Source organism: Podarcis cretensis (assembly GCF_951804945.1).
Source record: "Podarcis cretensis genome assembly, chromosome: 7".
Taxonomy (NCBI): Eukaryota; Metazoa; Chordata; class Lepidosauria; order Squamata; family Lacertidae; genus Podarcis; species Podarcis cretensis.
This window is the reverse complement of record NC_137176.1, coordinates 13,810,245-13,828,991: the sequence shown is the minus strand read 5'-3', so window position 1 is coordinate 13,828,991 and position 18,747 is coordinate 13,810,245. Positions and strand designations below refer to the sequence as shown.

General features: G+C 42.4%; 1 long non-coding RNA gene across 1 annotated transcript in view; it reads left to right on the top strand.

Annotated features, from left to right (window-relative positions):
• LOC307220973 overlaps window positions 1–16,267 on the top strand; it is a 67,792-nt gene extending 51,525 nt beyond the window's left edge. Inside the window, exon 3 of the long non-coding RNA XR_013841238.1 lies at window positions 16,180–16,267. This is a non-coding gene — a long non-coding RNA (uncharacterized lncRNA). The remainder of the gene's footprint in view (window positions 1–16,179) is intronic.
• Window positions 16,268–18,747: the final 2,480 nt, after the last annotated feature.

Here is an 18,747-nt window from a genome sequence, read left to right as displayed (position 1 = left end):
CAAGCCACCTAACAACATTTTTTTAAAAAAAGTAACGCCGTTCTAAATTCCACAGTAAATTGTGAAACAAATAAAAGCAGAGCAGATAAATCAACACATTAGCAACAACATTGTGACGTGCTCTCTGAGGGGCTACTCTTGGGCTTGGTCCAGAAGTGCCAGCTGGTGAACAATGCTATAGCTAGACTGTTGGTGGAGGCAGATTGCCACCAGCGAATAACATCCATGCTTAAAAGCTTGCACTGGCTGTCCATATGCTACCAGGCCAGATTTAAGGTTCTTGCATTCATTTAGAGGGCTCTTAACAACGAGGGTCCAGGCTGAGATCTTCACAGGAGTCTCTGTTGGTGGTCCCCCATGGCCCAAATGCATGGCTGCACATTCAGTACGGCGAGTTCCATTCAACAGAACTCCATTCCAGTTGAGATTACACAGGCCCCCAACACATGTACAAGTGTTTACATGAAAGAGCATGCCCTTGTACAATTCAACCCCTTGTGTACACAGGTTGCCAGAGTGTTCACTCATATAATGTAACGTGTGAACACTCCTACTGACTTTGTTGACAAAGGATTTGGTTGTATGATTGTAGATATTCAGTTGGTTTTATATACCTCCAAACAGTCTACCCCCAAATATAAATCCATGCCACTATAAAAAGCGGAAGACAATAAAAGTGTCTTAACTGATAGGGCTCCAAAATAGATAAATGATTTTTTTAGTGTATTAGGACAACCCATAAAAAGAAAATGGGCTGTGTTCGTTAGTTAGTTTAGATTAGATAGATAGGTAGCTGGATAGACAAATAGATAGATAGATAGATAGATAGATAGATAGATAGATAGATAGATAGATATCACTGAGAGACTTGATGCGCTTATCTTAAGACTACCGGAATTTTTAAATCATCAGCACATTCTGACCTATTGATCTGCTTTCCGACTGCTGACACCATTTACTACCATGCAGAGCAAAATCAATAAAATAAAAAAAGATACCTGTTTCTTTACTGACTTGGTTATTTTCCAGCAACTCTAAAGTTAAAACTGATTTTTTTAAAAAAAATCAGAGGTGGGGGTTAATTACAATTCCAGTTTTATGGTAGTACATGAGTAATATGGTAAATAATAAATAACAACTACAACAACCATATTCGCCTCAGTAAAACAGACCAACAGTTCACGTTCCCAGAAACTGGAATAAATCTTCAAGATTTCCATAGTTTCTTTTGGGTAAAGTATATAGTTACATGTACAGGCAAACTCATGCTGGTAGCTTCAAGAACACTGTCCAACCATCTTGTCCTCATGGTTCAATGTTACTAGTGAGCAAAGTTACCCAGTCAGGATTTGAATCTTGGTCCTAACTTTTGGGGTTAAGTTTCTATTTAGCTGTCCATTAATACTGACAAACCGTATCTCCCATTCATCTCTCAGATCCCCTTGCAAATCTAAAGTACTGACCTCACCACATCCTGCGGTAAAAAAATTCCCCAAGTTAATTACACATTGTGTGAAGGTAAGTGTGTGAAGCTACAGCATTCCTACTATCAGCTTAAGTGACACATTCTCTCTCTCTCTCTCTCTCTCTCTCTCTCTCTCTCTCTCACACACACACACACACACACACAGAGAGAGAGAGAGAGAGAGAGAGAGAGAGAGAGTAGAGCCCCTCTGAGCCAAAGGCCCAAAGGTAGAATGCCCAGCCAGCAGCCAAACGAAGCCTCAAGCGGTGGTTCCCACAGCGCAGCAACCCAGCAAAGGGATACAGCAGCAAGGAAAACCACCGTCACCATTCTGCTGAGAAGTGCTGAGCAAAGGCAAGTCCCCAGGCAACGTGGCCGATTTGATCAGCACAAGGCATGCAAGCTCCACCCCCCCAGTCGTTCTCAGACTCCTTACTGGGCAGCCAAGCAACGCAGTTGAGGAGCCTCCCTGGCTGGCAGGGAGCCGGCAGGGAGAGGAGCTGCTTCCTTTGAAATCCGGGAAATTTACGGGATATCAACAATCCGGGATAGCAGCGGGAAACAGCACTGGAATAAGGGAGTTTCCCGCCAAATAAGGGAAGGTTGACAGCTATGCAAAAGGGAGATCCTGCAAATGATATGGGAGCTGTTTGAACTCAGCTGTGTTTGAACAATCTTTCCTTAACAAAGAACATTAATATATCAGGGCGATGTTTAGATCTAGGCTTCCCTTGTCTCAGACAAGCGAGTTCAACATGTAAAGGGGGTTATATTCACACATTTTATTCCCTGCAACCCATCAACCAGTAAGTACATCACATGGGGCTGCTGTTTCTGCTGCTTAACTCTCATAGCCATCTTCTAGAACAGTATGTCCCCAACTTGGGTCTCCAGCAGTTTTTGGACTACAGCTCCCATCATCCTTGGATAGCAGAACCAGTGGTCAGGAATGAAGGGAATTGTAGTCCAAAAATTGCTGAAGACCCAAGTTGGGGACACACTGTTCTAGAATCATCAACAATAACAACAACAACAACCACATTGCACAAGATTATGTCCCTGCCTATACAGGGGATTTACCCTATCATTTAATGTGTACCGCAAACAGATGGAGAATAGGTGAACAAGTGTGTGCCACTCAGTAGAATAAATGGAGAAAATGCCTTCATTATTTCTCTTACCTTTGGCAGGCTATAAACTTTTAAATGCTGTGAAACCAACAGGGTTCCTTTAATTGGGCACAGTACAGTGTTATTTCAAATGTCAGTGGACTGATTGAATCAGCTAGTGGCACTAATAGAGTTAAATTGGTTTCAAAATACCAACAGGAGGCATCTACAGAAAAACACGTCAGCCAAAATATTGGCCAGTTCTACCACACCTGAAACAGGGAGATTCTAGACAGAGGCTTAGGAAGAATTTTAGTAGATCACCATGAAGAAATAAGGGAAGAAAGTCAAGGTCACTGTGAACCATTTCTGCGATGTCTTTATTTAGAGTTTTCTATAGGTAAAGGTAAAGGGACCCCTGACCATTAGGTCCAGTCATGGCCGACTCTGGGGTTGCGGCGCTCATCTCGCTTTACTGGCCAAGGGAGCCATTATTATTATTATTATTATTATTGCCTTATTATTACCTTGCCCCTCTGACTGGGTTGCCCCAGCCACTCTCTGTGGCTTCCATCACATACAAAAACATTATAAAATTATACAGGGCTGCCTTTGGATGTCTTCTAAAAGTTGTACAGAATGATGTCCTTGGCTTGGCACCACGTAACTCCAAAGCCTCCCACATTTCTCCAATGAAAATAGGGACATCCAAAGGAAAAGCAAGACATCCTGGGATCAAATCCAAAACTAAGACGTCTGTAAATCTGGGATGTCCTTGGAAAATAGGGACGCTTGGAAGGTCTGGATTTTCTAGACCCTTTTCAGTCTGGTTTCAGGCCTGTTTTTTGCAGCGAAACAGCCTTGGTCACTCTGATGTCCTTTGTCAGAAGGGAGACAGAACTGTGGCCCTGTCCATTTTTACTGATTGCTCAATGGTTTCTAAAGTCATTTTCCTGTGTGTCCTTCTAAACAACTCAGGGAGTTGGAGACACTGTGTTGCAGCTGTTCCACTCCTACCTGCAGGACTGTTGACAGAAAAAAAGCACCTGGAGAGTGTTGTTTCAGCCTATGACTTTTCAATTCTGGGGATTTGAAGCATCATGTCATCAGTATGCTGGTGACACATAGCTGCATGAAGGTGTTGGACTGGAAGCAGTGCTGGGCTGGTTGAGGGGCAATAAACTGAATTCTGATAAGACAGAATGGGTGAGAATTTTAAAAGAAATCATTTGACTTCCTCCTGCCAAATCATAAAAGCATTGCAATAACTCTTACGTACACACTTGTGTCCATTAGACACATTATGCTATTTGCTTTTCTGGTCCATTTATGGTGCTAGATGAGTGGAATTTAAATAGCCTTCCACATTTTTATGAACAGGTGTCATGAATTAATAAATTAATACTTAATTTACTGTGTTACAATTCTGTGAACCTGTGGGAGAATAAAACAAGTTACTTGAATGTCAAACTTAGAATAAAGTCTCCTAATATCATTTGAACTGCTATGTCAATCTACAATGTGTTAAGCCTATATACACATCAAATAGCCTCACTGTTGTCAGTTTCCATATTCATGGGGGCCACTCTGTGCTCCAGACAGTAAATGTACGGTATCTTGTTTTTTAATGGTCAGGCCCCATAATGAAATTAGCACCATGTAGCAGTCAGATCTCATATCTTCCAAATGTTCTCAATTCCCGGTTTTGTCTTCTTGAAGAGATTTTGGATTTGCCTTAAAAAGAAAAAGATTTGTTAAGGCACACAGGGAGACTTTCAGCAGAATGCAGTATGCTTCCCTTACACACAGATTTTCTCTCATTAAAACACATGCCTACTCCAATAGTAAATGTTGCAGAACATTTTTAAACTGTATCAGCTACTCCAAGTACAAATAGATCCACTTAGATTTTAAAAGTCCTATTAAGCATTCGTATATTCCCAAAGGAAGATGATTATGGTCCGTTTTACTAACATGCCCTGGTTCAGAAGTCAGTGAAAGAGAAGGTATTGCAAGGTGTAAAGCACAAAGCAAGCCAAGCAGTCTTTGACAAAACGTCCCACAGTAAAAAAGGTAAAGGGACCCCTGACCATTAGGTCCAGTCATGACCGACTATGGGGTTGTGGCGCTCATCTCACTTTACTGGCCGAGGGAGCCGGCGTACAGCTTCCGGGTCATGTGAACCAGCATGACTAAGCTGCTTCTGGCGAACCAGAGCAGTGCACGGAAACACCATTTACCTTTCCGCCAGAGTGGTACCTATTTATCTACTTGCACTTGACGTGCTTTTGAACTGCTAGGTTGGCAGGAGCAGGGACTGAGCAACGGGAGAATAATTTTAATAAATTGCCATTGTTGTTTGGCTACTTGCAATGTGCCCCTATTTATTCTACATCAAGCCGGATGTTATGAAATTTAACTTCCTTCTGTGCTTTAGCATAGATTGCCATTCCTGGCCTTCAAAATAGGATGGCAAATGTAGAGTAAACAGTCAATACTATCCCTAACAATATGCTGTAAGGTGAAGCTTTTGTACACACGTTACTAACAGTCTTAAGGCTGCTATTCTATGCCCACAGTGGGACTTACTCCCAAGAAAATGCGTACAGGATTGCAGTGTAAAGCTCCTGCTCATCACAATTCTCACTCTTCCTTAGCCTGCAGAATTATGCTAAGAGCTGCTCTAATAGAATATTACTGAGAGATTTCACATTTTAAAAAGTCAAAGAACTCGTAGCTATGTGGTTCCCACAGAAACCACTACACTGTGAATATATATTATGGCATTAAAATTTAACACCATATGGAGCAATCCAAAATATTATCCATGTGAAATGTGGGCAAGTTGCAAGTGCCAAGGGAATGATTAGCTTGAAATCCCTTTACTTCTGTGTAAAATTTGAGTAATGTCCTGACATAAAACGCAGATTTGGGGATATTGTCTGTACATTACTTTTTCTTTCAATACAATAAGATTTCTCTGCTCCTCTGATATCATCCACCATTTGATCTGAGTAAATGTATGGTGGCAGGAAATTCTAACATTTGGCAGTGCTTGAACTAAGATGGAAAGGTAGAGGTTCCCTTGATATAATCCACAGTACCCGCTCCCTTAATTTTAGCCTAATCATGACCATGGGACCTCCTGAGCTACTGACATTAATCCCACAATTTTCTCTTGTGTGCATGGTTTTTTCTTGCAGAAATAGTCGGCACAGGGATCCCAATCTGGATTAGGAGGAGCTTTTCCCCTTTGCCTCCTAGTGCAAAGATTAGCCCTTGAACCCGTAATTCGTATGGGAGAGGGAAGACTTCCAATGGAGCAAAAAACATGCTTTATTCCCATGCAAACTGTAGACATAGTGCTTAGTCCAGCTCTGGACTACAGTATGGTCGGGGGGGGGGGGGGGGTAATTTACCAACCCACCATCCAGGGTTCCAGGGTATTGCAAGCCACTTTGAGTCTTATTGTACAAACCGATACAATCTGCAGTGGCTGAATCATCAATCCTTCCATTGTTAAATGTCAGAAATGAGCCAGCTCCAAGCAAAGGTTTGCAGATAGCAGCCAGGAACAGAGAGGCTTTGATGTTAGTCAGACAGTGGAGAGCCGGCAGCTGCAAAATTCTGCTCTTCCTGACCTTGACGGAGAAGCTGATAGTAGCTGAGAGCAGGTTAGAACACAGCCAAAGCTTGCCAGAAGCAAAATCAGGCACGAATAAACTCAGAGATAGCCTCTCAGAAGTGGAAGAGGTTGGAGCTGATCCAATCTGAGGAGTCAGCGAATGGGAGGGTTGTTAGACAGGAAGCAAAACAAGAGAAGTAAGGGTCGTAAGTTCAATATCTGCTGGAGACGCTGGAAGGAGTCTTCAGAAGGGTCATCTTGAGTGATGATGCCAAAGGCTTTGTTAGAACCATCCAGAGCTATCTGTTTTTGCAATAAATCCTCCTTTTAAATTAGCTATGCTTACTGTGTTATCAGTCTGGGAACCTGGACTCCTGACATTAAACTACTCTGGGAATTGTAGTTTTCTGAGGGGGATTGGGCTCTCCTAATAACCCCCATCCCCCTTAGCTAACTACAATGCCCAGGATTCTCTGGGAGAAGCCGCTGAAATTAAAAAGTATACTCTAGGTGGCGGTCTAGGATCCGAAGAAAGGTTAAAATTGCCAATCAGCTGGCACACCCAACTTGCCCCAGATCCAAAGACCCCTGGAACTGGACACCACTATTGCCAAGCCTTTAAGTGGTGTGCATTTGACTGTCATGTTCCAAAATTGATATTATATATAGTAAGGTTGAGCTTTTACAATAAAGAAAATATTACTTACTGGATATATATCCATTTACAAGAAATGTTAATTCCATGTTTGCTATGAGTTGCACCAGTGGAGTTGTTCCTCTTTGACATCCTCCTTTAATAACGACTCCAAACAACCAACACTGATGAGGGACAAAAAGTTATCCATTACTCAGCCCATCTGTGCAAGGCAATTGGCAAACTGTATACCAAGAATTTATCCCCATTTATAGAGGGAAATGAAATAGATAACAGGAAGAAATAAAAGACAGAATGAAGGGGTAGGGTGGGGAATGTAGTAATGCACTGTTGAGAAGAAAAATTGCTGCTATCAGTCTTGCCAGTATATGAGAAACTGAGCTGCAATTCATGAATGTGACAAAACACATCCCCTTTACAAAACAATAAAACATAAAAAGGACAGACAAACAGGGATGCTCGTAAAACGTGTCTTGCACAACTTCGAACAGGGCGGATTCAAACGCAGAGGTGGATGTGGTCCTTAATTATAAATTTGTCGTTAAACAAGGTCACCCAGGACAGGCAATGTAGAAACATGGGATTTGAGGTTTTGGTTTATGGAAGTGTGAAGACAATGCTGAATTTTGCTTCATTCTTAAAGATGCTCCACACACACACACCCCCCCCCCCCGAAAAATAACTGGCCAGGAGACATATGTGGTTGCAACTGGTCAGGGAAAAGCAGAGCTTTAAGCGTATGACTGTATGTCTTTTAATTATGTTGTTGTTCTTTATTACAGTGGTACCTCGGGTTACATATGCTTCAGGTTACATACGCTTCAGGTTACAGACTCTGCTAACCCAGAAATAGTGCTTCAGCTTAAGAACTTTGCTTCAGGATGAGAACAGAAATCGTGCTCTGGTGGCGCAGCGGCAGCAGGAGGCCCCATTAGCTAAAGTGGTGCTTCAGGTTAAGAACAGTTTCAGGTTAAGTACGGACCTCCGGAACGAATTAAGTACTTAACCTGAGGTACCACTGTACTCAGTTTCCACATACGTTCGAAGCTGATGTACAAAATAGAAGAAAAATGCAGCTAAAAACTGTTACAAAAAAAAGCATATGATGTGCATAAAAACAATACCGAAAGGACACTTTGGGGAGAGATCTATGGGAAAGCTTGTTGGAATTAAAAGGTCTTCCATTGTTTCTGGAAAGTGCAAATTATGGACACCTGTCATATCTCAACAGGAATGCTGTATTTACACAGATCAGAGGCAGCAACACTCTCTTTAGTGAGAGATAGACAGCCAGTGTGGTGAAGTGGTTAGAGTGCTGGACCTGGGTGATCAGGGTTCAAATCCTCACTCGCCATGAAGTTCACTGGGTGACTTTGGGCCAGTCACTGGACTCAGCTATACAACTTCAAAGAAAACATTTTAAGTGCATTATACAAATGTGGCACTAGATGGTGATGGTGAGCTATGGCAAGTTCAATATATTTTTCAAAACATGTTTGTTTTTTTTAAGCAGTTTCACAAGGTTTTATATATGTGTCTAGATTCCACCCAGGACATTCAATACAGGATCTCAAAGCAGCTGTCTTATTACAAACGAATTTCAGAAACAGACTTGAAAGAGAAGTTGCTGAATTACAACTTATCACTAAACTGAAAACTATGGAGAGACCTGGTCTTAATAGAGATAATGGATTCCTGACTCATTACATATGCCAATCATCTGCATACTATCCCTTGCTTTTTCCTGTAGGACTAATTGCAATCATTGTTAACAGGTTTACCATGACAATTGAGTCAATACCCATCTCCTACTACCCTCCTGAGTAAAACCCCACCCCACCCTCCCACTATATATAAGGGTCTGGTGACTTCTGATTCAGTGTATCTGAAGAAGTGTGCATGCACACGGAAGCTTATACGAAGAACAAACTTAGTTGGTCTCTAAGGTGCTACTGGACAATTTATTTTAATTTTTTTATATATTTAGATTCCACCACTCATTCTCAGCCTATCCTACCTCACATCTGATGCTGTGAGGATAAAATGGGAAGGAGACGTATGTGTACCACCTTGAACTACTTGGAGGAAAGGTAGGATATAAACATAATAAATACATAAATAAGTGAGCTATAATCTTGATCCAACCCTCTTCCCTCTAATTTGCTGTACGCAACAGTTGTCACTTCGTAAGACATTCCAATCCCCCAGAGTCAAGCTAAAGGAAGCTATAACATACCACTCCAGAGCCACATATTCATTCACAAATGAAACCACTAAAGCAGAGCCCCATAAAAGCACTTACCAATTGTGATCAATGCCAAAACATCAGGAAATAGGATGGGGAAAATCCTAGCATTAAAAGCCAGTCACACCAATGGCGAACACAAGCAAATGGAAGTGAGATTTCCCATAACAATAAAGGTCTATTGAACGGCGTACAGATTTTCTCACGCCTCCATTATTTTCTCACCAGCCAAAATTTCCTGTTCTATGATCAACAGAAGCACAGAAACAGCATTCAGAATGGTTACTGATCACCCCTAGCCTTAGATGTAGTAAAATATAAGGGGAAAGTTTCCAAATGACATCAACTTTGCAATCACTGGTATTTGACCGTAATAATAAATTATTATTATTATTATTATTATTATTATTATTATTATTATTACTTTGCAGTCTCACGACCCTGAGATTAAATCTCATGCTTTCCCAATTGAACTACCCAGATAACTAGGGTCTTCATAAATAGAGCATATAGAGTTGGATCCAACCAAGTCCTACTCAGAGTAGACCCAATGAAATAAATTGAGAGTCATGTCCATTAATTTCAATGGGTTTACTCTGAATATAATTAGCACTGGATACAACCTTAAGATACTTGAATGTAGGTCCTATTGAAATCAATGAAACAAGTTAGACATGACTTAACAGAAGTTTCACTATTTACAGTAGAAATTGAGTGCGAATAATTTACTCTGGATCCAATCCATGGTGTTTAATATCTTCAGTTGCATTGTTATCACAATTACTGTGGCAAAAAAAAAAAAAAATGGAATTAAGTAGTGGAAATGTCATTTCCTGAAAGACTGCATTCAATAATTTATGGATCAGCATCAGGCCGGAAAATAGTTTCTTGCAGGGTACCATAGAGATCAATACTGGGACTAGCGCTACTCAACATCACCATTAATGACTTGGATGAAGAAGTGAATAGTACATTTGCAAATGAATGATATAAGATGAATGATATAAAATGTTAGGGAAGTGCAAAGAACAGGCTAAAAACGATTACAATAAAGGGGATAAGAGAATTAGTAGTGATAAATCAACAAAGACAACTTCACACCTGATGTCTAAAAACAGCCTCCACATGGTTTGAAGTCTTCAGCTGACTCTAACAGTTGCTGATTCTGACAGATATTATGACAGTTAGCCACAGAGCATTGCTCTTTTTTTTTTCTTTTCTTTTTTTTTGCAATAAATGCTCTCACTCAGCCACCAGTCTCCATGCAATGCTGCTTGAGAAAAATAGATATTTCCTTCTTTAAATCTGGCATTAAATCCTTCTTTAAATTAGGCATTGAAAAAGAAGAAGAAGCTCTAGACACTCTATATTTTACCCATGAAATGTTTTACCACTCCCCTAATGAGCTTGTATTTTATGAGTACTTAAGTGGTCCACTCACACTCCTAAATTATTTGCATTGTTTCAATTTCTGCAGTTGGGTAATTGTCTGAGCATTCAGCCAGATGTGCATTGACTCCCATGCGGTATTGTCATCTCTTTATGATGATGATCCTTTCAAACCAATAGATTTCACAAAGATGTAATAACTCACAGTGTCAACATCTTGTTCAAAACCCCACTGAACGTCTGGAGATATTGGAAAAGCACACAGAAGGCTTTCTCCATTTCTGAGCATAGTTGCAAGAAACCAGGGATCTTAGACAAATCTAACTGGATGGGCTTTGGGAAGAGAGGGGGACAACAGCATGGGACAAGCTGATGCAGTATCAATAAAAGGGGCTTCCAGATGGAAGTGCTACAAAATTGCTGCTTTCCCACTGTAAGCTACAAATAGAATTGCAATGGACTTCTTCCTCATCCTCATTTACATGTGCTGTTTATACCAAAATAAACTCTGAACTGACTTAACAATGTAAAATATAAACAGATAAAATTAACCAAAGACCAGAAAATGCTAAACAATTTACATATACAATATTATTATTATTGTTATTATTATTATTATTATTATTATTATTATTATTATTATTATTATTAAATTTATATACTGCCCACCATTCGTAACTCTCAGGGTGATTTCTAAAACATTTAAGTCCTACCTATGCCCACTACTGGGACGCGGGTGGCGCTGTGGTCTAAACCACAGAGCCTAGGGCTTGCCGATCAGAAGGTCGGCGGTTCGAATCCCCGTGGCGGGGTGAGCTCCTGTTGCTCGCTCCCTGCTCCTGCCAACCTAGCAGTTCAAAATCACACCAAAAAGTGCAAGTAGATAAATAGGTACCACTCTGGCGGGAAGGTAAACGGTGTTTCCGTGCACTGTTCTGGTTCCCCAGAAGCGGCTTAGTCATGCTGGCCACATGACCCAGAAGCTGTACACCAGCTCCCTTGGCCAATAAAGCGAGATGAGCGCCACAACCCCAGAGTCAGTCATGACTGGACGTAATGGTCAGGGGTCCCTTTACCTTTATCCCCACTACAACACAAGCACCACAGTACTGCAGAGGTAAACATCCTGCAAATTAAAGCTTCAGCACATGACTTCTCTCCAAGAATCCTGGGAACCATAGTTTGCTATGGGTGCTGGGGGTTGTAGCTCTGTGAAGGATAAACTAAAGTCCCCCTTATTCCTTTGGGGAAGCTGTGTGCTTCATATTCTTTAATTATATGGCAAGTAGCACCAGCAACACCTTGTCACTATGGTCAGGAAGCAGGTGGCGCTGTGGTCTAAACCACTGAGCCTCTTGGCCTTGCCGATCAGAAGGTCGGCAGTTCAAATCCCCACGACAGGATGAGCTCCCGTTGCTCTGTCCCAGATCCTGCCAACCTAGCTGTTCGAAAGTACACCAGTGCAAGTAGATAAATAGGTACTGCTCCAGCAGGAAGGTAAACGGTGTTTCTGTGCGCTCTGATTTCCAACACAGTGTTCTGTTGCACCAGAAGCGGTTTAGCCATGCTGGCCACATGATCCAAAAAGCTGTCTGTGGACAAACGTCGGCTCCCTCGGCCTGAAAGCGAGATGAGTGCTGCAACCCCATAGTCGCCTTTGACTTGACTTAACTGTCCAGGGGTCCTTTACCTTTTTTATAACCTTTACTATGGTCAACATTTTTCATTTTTATGTAAAGATTCCAGTAAGCGCTGTATCTTCTGAGACATCCTCAAATACCAGGTTTCCCAATTCACATTTCCTCTTTGTGAATGTGGCCTGATTTTCACTGGTGTGGTAAACCTGTATCCAAATTTCACTGCCTCGGACTTGCAGGTAGGAACTACATGACATAATATTTCTACACACACACACACACTATGGAGAGAAGTTTATAGAGAGAGAAGCAGCCAGCCATCATGTTAACTTCTCCCTGCAGTTTGAAATAGTGCAACCCAGAAGCAGGTTTGCTATTCTTCCATTGAGAACTAGGTTCTATCACGCCGGATTTCCAATAACTACCTTGCCTTTTCTAGCTAGTGTTGCAAGGACATACCCATGACAGAGGAGGCAATTTGTCTAGCAGGCCCAGAAAATCTCATCAACAGCCCTCATTCTTTGATCCACATAATTAAATGCTAGTCCCGAGAATTCTCCAAAAATCTTCGGGCTTTCTCTTTTCTAGCAATATTCCTCATTATCATTGCATGCACACATCGCATGCTTCAAATTTTATTTTATTGTAGTAAGCATATGGGCTTTTATATTATAATTTTAACACCTCATTGTTTAATCATAACTTTATTGATGGGGTTCCTTAAATGGCTGTCTGGGTCTAGATTTGCAAAATAAAACGATCTCATTTATCCATTAGTGGAAATAACTACTTTTGTAAAACAGATCTATAAGAAATTACATGTGGTTTCCATCTTCATCCCACCTATCTTTACAAATTTATTGTAGCCTCACTGGATAATTAATGGGCGTTTTTTCCCCCTCTAAGGTTCAGACCAGTGATCTCATAGATCCACATGATTAATGTACCATAAAAATGTAGTTTAAAAAGGTAGAATCTATTACATGTCATGCCTCTAATATACTGCTAATATTTAGGAAACACTGATTACAGATGCCAGTAAACACTATTATTTGTGTGCTTTTTATGTAGAGGCTCCCTCTACGATGCCAACAAAAATAAGGTATGGTGGGGAAATGCAATTAATTCAAACACACAGTAGGATAATTCAGCATGGGAACCAAGACAAACGCTGTGAACAGACCAAAATGCTAAGAATATGCTGCTAAGTTGAACAGTGTGAATGGAGTCAGAAATTGGATCTTATGGGAGACTGAAGGAGTAGGGGATGGATTTGTTTGATCCACTTCTTGAAGTGAATTGATGCAATTCAACATTCCCAAACTTGCTTGCAGATCAGAATGCAACTTCTCCAGATTCCACGATGCAGTTTTAGTCCCAAAAAAGTGTGTTTTCCATAACAACACATTCAAGTACATATTTTATGAGGGGAGCAAATATCCTTGGAAAATGTGCATTTTATGGGGAAAGTGTTAACCAAATGAATACAAAACGTGCAGATTTTATTGTGCCTTCTTTTGGGAAGACCACAAAAAAGAGCAAAGAGCAAAACTGACATGGGACAGATTTAGGCGGGTTGGTCCATTCCTAAATTTAAAATTAAATAAGAGGTTAAAAACTTGAGATAGAACTATACTAGGGAATTGAGGGCACAGCAAAGAAGCAATAACTTTGTTCACACTTTGCCTCACCTTGGGTTTACAAATCTACGCACTGATGACTGTGATTGTGCAACCAGTGGTGAAGGTGCATGCTCCGCTACCAGGGGCAGAGAGCAGGCAGGGACGTGGCGCCTCCCCCAGGGGCGTGGCGCGCATTCCAGGGGCATGGTATGCCCCCGCGAGGGCTTAGCACGCCACTTGCAGGGGTGTTGCACGTGTTCTGGGAGCGTGGCGCGCCGCCTGTGGGGGAGTGGCACCCGGCGCGGGAGAGGTGCGGCATGTGTCCGGGGGGGGGGGGGGGCTGCGATGGCACCCTACCAGAATTGTGCGGTCCGCTCCCTCCACACCCCCGTTCCTCCGCCAGTGTATGCAATCACCATTACACAAAATTAGAACACGAATAACAGTACAGTGGTGCCCCGCAAGACGAATGCCTCGCAAGATGGAAAACTCGCTAGACGAAAGAGTTTTCCGTTTTGGAGGTGCTTCGCAAAACGAATTTCCTATGGGCTTGCTTCGCAAGATGAAAATGTCTTTCGAGTTCCTGCGGGTTTTTTCCCCTCCCCCCCCTTTTTCTAAGCCGCTAAGCCGCTTATCCGCTAAACCGATAAGCCGCTAAAAGCCGCTAAACCGCTAATAGCGCTAATCCGTCAATGGGCTTACTTCGCAAGACGAAAAAACTGCTAGACGAAGAGACTAGCGGAACGGATTCTTTTCGTCTTGCGAGGCACCACTGTATATGCCATCAATGGCACCCCTGTCAGCACATGAACAGACATACAGTCTGGGTAGCACAATGCTGTACACAGCAAGTATAAACCCAAGGCAGTGTGTTTTGAATTCCACACTCGAGTGTTATAGCCACTGCAGGAAGACAAACAAATCACACAGAGTGTGCAGGGGATGAAATGAAATTGAGATAAACAGATCAAAGCTAGAGGCAATACATGAATAATTGTCCTTTTCCAATCTCCCATGTTTTAAGGAAGTATATACTCCCCCCCCCTTTTTTATTCTTTTGCTTCTAGTACAGTATAATTATAAGGCGATTTCCTTATCACATTTTTGTCTTTTTTCTTTTGAACTAAGATACATCTTCTTACCTACATGTTAATTCACACATCCTTAAAACTATGCAAAACGTTTCTTTTTGTAAGTCTGCCCTTTTATTAAAATTTTATTTGTTTAGTTATTCATGCATTAAAATAGTAACCATTGTCAGTTCTGTTATTACCTTATTCCTTTTCAATATTCCAATTAATTTTTGTTTTTTGTTTTGTTTCCCAGTGGAAACCTAGGTGATCTTCTGCCTGTGTTTTCTATCCAATAGGCCAGAAAGTTCTACATATTCTGCTGCCCCTCTGAAATATCAGACCTGACACATATCAGACAGATAAGTAGAAAAATATGGGCACAGACACAGCACCTAACAAACCCAACCATAAGTCAAACTAAATGCTATAAATCAGTAGATCCCATTGGTGGTCCATGGAACCCAGGGGGTCCACATAACCCACCCAGGGCATCCGTGGCAACCTTTGCATAACAAAAAGTACCACAGAGATATGAACATTTTCAAAAGTAGGGGGTCCATGGTTCAGCTTTTGAAAAATGGGGTCCACAGTACTTAGCTACTGTAATTGGGAACCACTGCTATAAATAACTTAGCACAAGGGAATTGGAAAGGCAAGAGAAACTGTGTTGGTTGGGAATACTTAACAGAACTGTAATAAGTGATTGACTGGGAACTCTTTTTTGCATACGTGCAGGCTCCCATTCCCTGTTCTCCACCATCACCACCACCCCCGTTGTTGTTTAGTCGTTTAGTCGTGTCCGACTCTTCGTGACCTCAAGGACCAGAGCACACCAGGCACTCCTGTCTACCACTGCCTTCTGCAGTTTGGTCAAACTCATGTTGGTAGCTTCGAGAACACTGTCCAACCATCTCGTCCTCTGTTGTCCCCTTCTCCTTGTGCCCTCCATCTTTCCCAACATCAGGGTCTTTTCCAGGGAGTCTTCTCTTCTCATGAGGTGGCCAAAGTATTAGAACCTCAGCTTCAGGATCTGTCCTTTCAGTGAGCACTCAGGGCTGATTTCCTTAAGAATGGAGAGGTTTGATCTTCTTGCAGTCCATGGGACTCTCAAGAGTCTCCCTCAGCACCATAATTCAAAAGCATCAAGGACTGTATTATTGTTGTTGTTGTTTATTGAATTTATATACCGCCCTATACCCGGAGGTCTCATGGCGGTTCACAGAATAAAATCACAATACAAAACCACAAAATACATAATCAAAATAAAAACAACAACCCAATAACCCCCCACCCACCAAAAAACACATTTTTGAAGGGCATAGGAAGGATCCTCACAACATTTAAAGTAAGACCATTAAGAAACCCGGTGTGATGGCCTGGGAATCCGATTCAGAGGCTGAACCGGAGGAATCCCAGCCTGCGCAGGAGTCCCCGCCTCCAGGGCCGGCTGAACTGGGGCAGGGCCTTGATTCCGAAGCGCCTGCACCTGTGGAGCATGTGGAGCCTCAGGAGCAGGAACCAGGTGAATCCACTCTGGCTCCAGAGGTGGTTGAGGACTCAGTGCCTACAGGCGAGTCTCTCAGGGCAGAGAAGATAAAGGCCAGTCATCCCGGTCCCAGGTTGCGGGAGCAACGTCGTTGATGAGCTGTTTCGGCCAGCATCCAGTCCTGTTTCCTCCAGAGTTCCTGTCCTTGCCCGGCTTCCCTCTGTGGACCCCGCTTCGCCCGAGGAGGACTGTCTGCCGACCCTAAACTCAGGTCCTGGGCCTCGTCCCACGGTAACCTCCCCCCTGGACCAGCACACCTGGACAGTAGCCACTCGTTGGAAAGACCATGATCTCAGCAATTATTGTAGCAGTTTTGACAGCAGCTACAGCCAATGGCGTGGGGGGGGGCACAGAGAGGCCATAGCCCCAGATGCAAATTTCTGAGAGTGCACAACCAGGCACCCCCCACAACAAGCTCCCTCATCAAGACTGGGAGGCAAGCCACGCTCAGGCCAAACCTTCAGGGCTGGAGCAACACCTCCTTCTCTTCATGGATGGCGAAGGGATGCCTTGACTGTGGACCAGCCAAGAGGGAGGGAGGAGGAAAACACTGCTAGAGTCATGTGTGCTGCCCAGAGTTCCCCACTGCAAGGCAACACAGCAGCACTCCTGGCTCCACGTTTCTCTGCCTTATCTCTGTTCCCAGGTTGGGGCTAGTTTGCAAGGAGAGATTCCATTGCTTAGGGCCCTAAGGAAGCCAGACTATCCTCCACCAGGGCCAGGGCTTTTTCAGTGACGGCTCCGACCTGGTGGAATGCTCTGTCCCATGAGACTAGGGCCCTGCAGGACTTGATCTCCTTCTGCAGGGCCTGTAAGACAGAGCTATTCCGCCTGGCCTTCAATTTGAATTAGCCTGATCCTCTATTCCCTTTTCCCCTTTTCTCTTCTATGAAGAAACCCTTTCTGGGACCCCACATTTAAATTCTTCCCTGGTCTCCTTGCTGGCCCTAGTAGGACCAACTTAGCCAGTTAGCCCTGGTGATCATTTGATGTCTACTGACTGGGTTTTTTCTCTTTCTCTCCCCCCACCCCAAGACCCCTGAATTTTTGAATTTTATTGATATTGATGCTGCATTTTATGTTGTATTTTGTGCTGTTTTATGCTTTTTTAAAGTCACATTTTAATCAATGTTTTATATTTGCTGTTAGCTGCCCTGAGCCCGGTTTTTAAACTGGGAAGGGCAGGGTATAAGTAAAATTATATTATTATTGTTGTTGTTGTTATTATTATTATTATTATTATTAGACGCTGGCCAGTGAATGGACTGGCCGGGGCACAACCCTTGCCCAGCCCTGGGCACCTGCAACCCATGCTATGTTCCTGGCTACAGCCATCCACAAAGAACCATCACCCAGCTATCTCTCACTGCTGCCAGCTACTGCTCACCCTATAGAAGTGTCTGGCTTCTTTTTGAAGAAAAGAAGAGGAACAATGAAGCCACATCGAAATTGTGCAGAGCGTACTCTAGGAGTATCAAGAGTAACTCTGGGCACCTATCTCTTCAAGCTACAAATCTGCAGCAAAGCTGGCAAATTTTTCCTTGTTTACTTTGACAACAGATGTACTGGTTCAGCTTCGGGTTAATATTTTATTGACAGGAAATAATTAGGAGAACTAAGCTGGAAAGCAACCCTTGCGGAACAACAGAGGTTTGAATTTCACCATATCCCTTTGAACCCTCTTTTTGTTTCTGTTTTTAAAGGGAATATAATATCTGTATCTTTTCCCCTCCTGCAATACTGATGAGGTTTTCCAGCATACATTTGCATAGAGCTCTCCTCATTACTGTTTGTGTTTTTAACAGCCACAAATGCACTTGTTTTTCCACAGAAAATAAGCAGAAAGTATATGAAACAAAGAAGTTAACAAGCACAGAAACAAAATATGGAGCCATTGAAGCAAACTTTACATGATAGCATTGTAGTGCCCTTGAGTCAAAAAATGACAGAAAACTTTCCTTTACACCACAGTGGCTGATTCTTCTTCAGTATGTGATCATGAATATGCATTATTAACAAAATACATATGGAATCAAATTACCTGACTAGATAAGGTGTCCTGAGGCCAGATCTGTTTTCAAATAACCCAGTTCGATGGGGTTGCTATTATCTGTAATAAAATACTAAAACAGTGAAACTCCCTTGGTTTGTTTTGTGCCTTCCTCTCAAATATTCCTAACAAGATGTTAACCAGATTAATCAGGTGGGAGTGGGGGAGGAAGCAGATTTTTTAAAGGAAGGTTGAAGACAATATATTATAACTCAGGCATATGCACAAGCAGGGTGAGAGTCTAAAGTACCTATCATTTGAGCTTAAATTATTTCCGTGCATGTAATATATTGATTTTCAATTGCAGCTGCAGCTTCTTGCACTGTGTTGG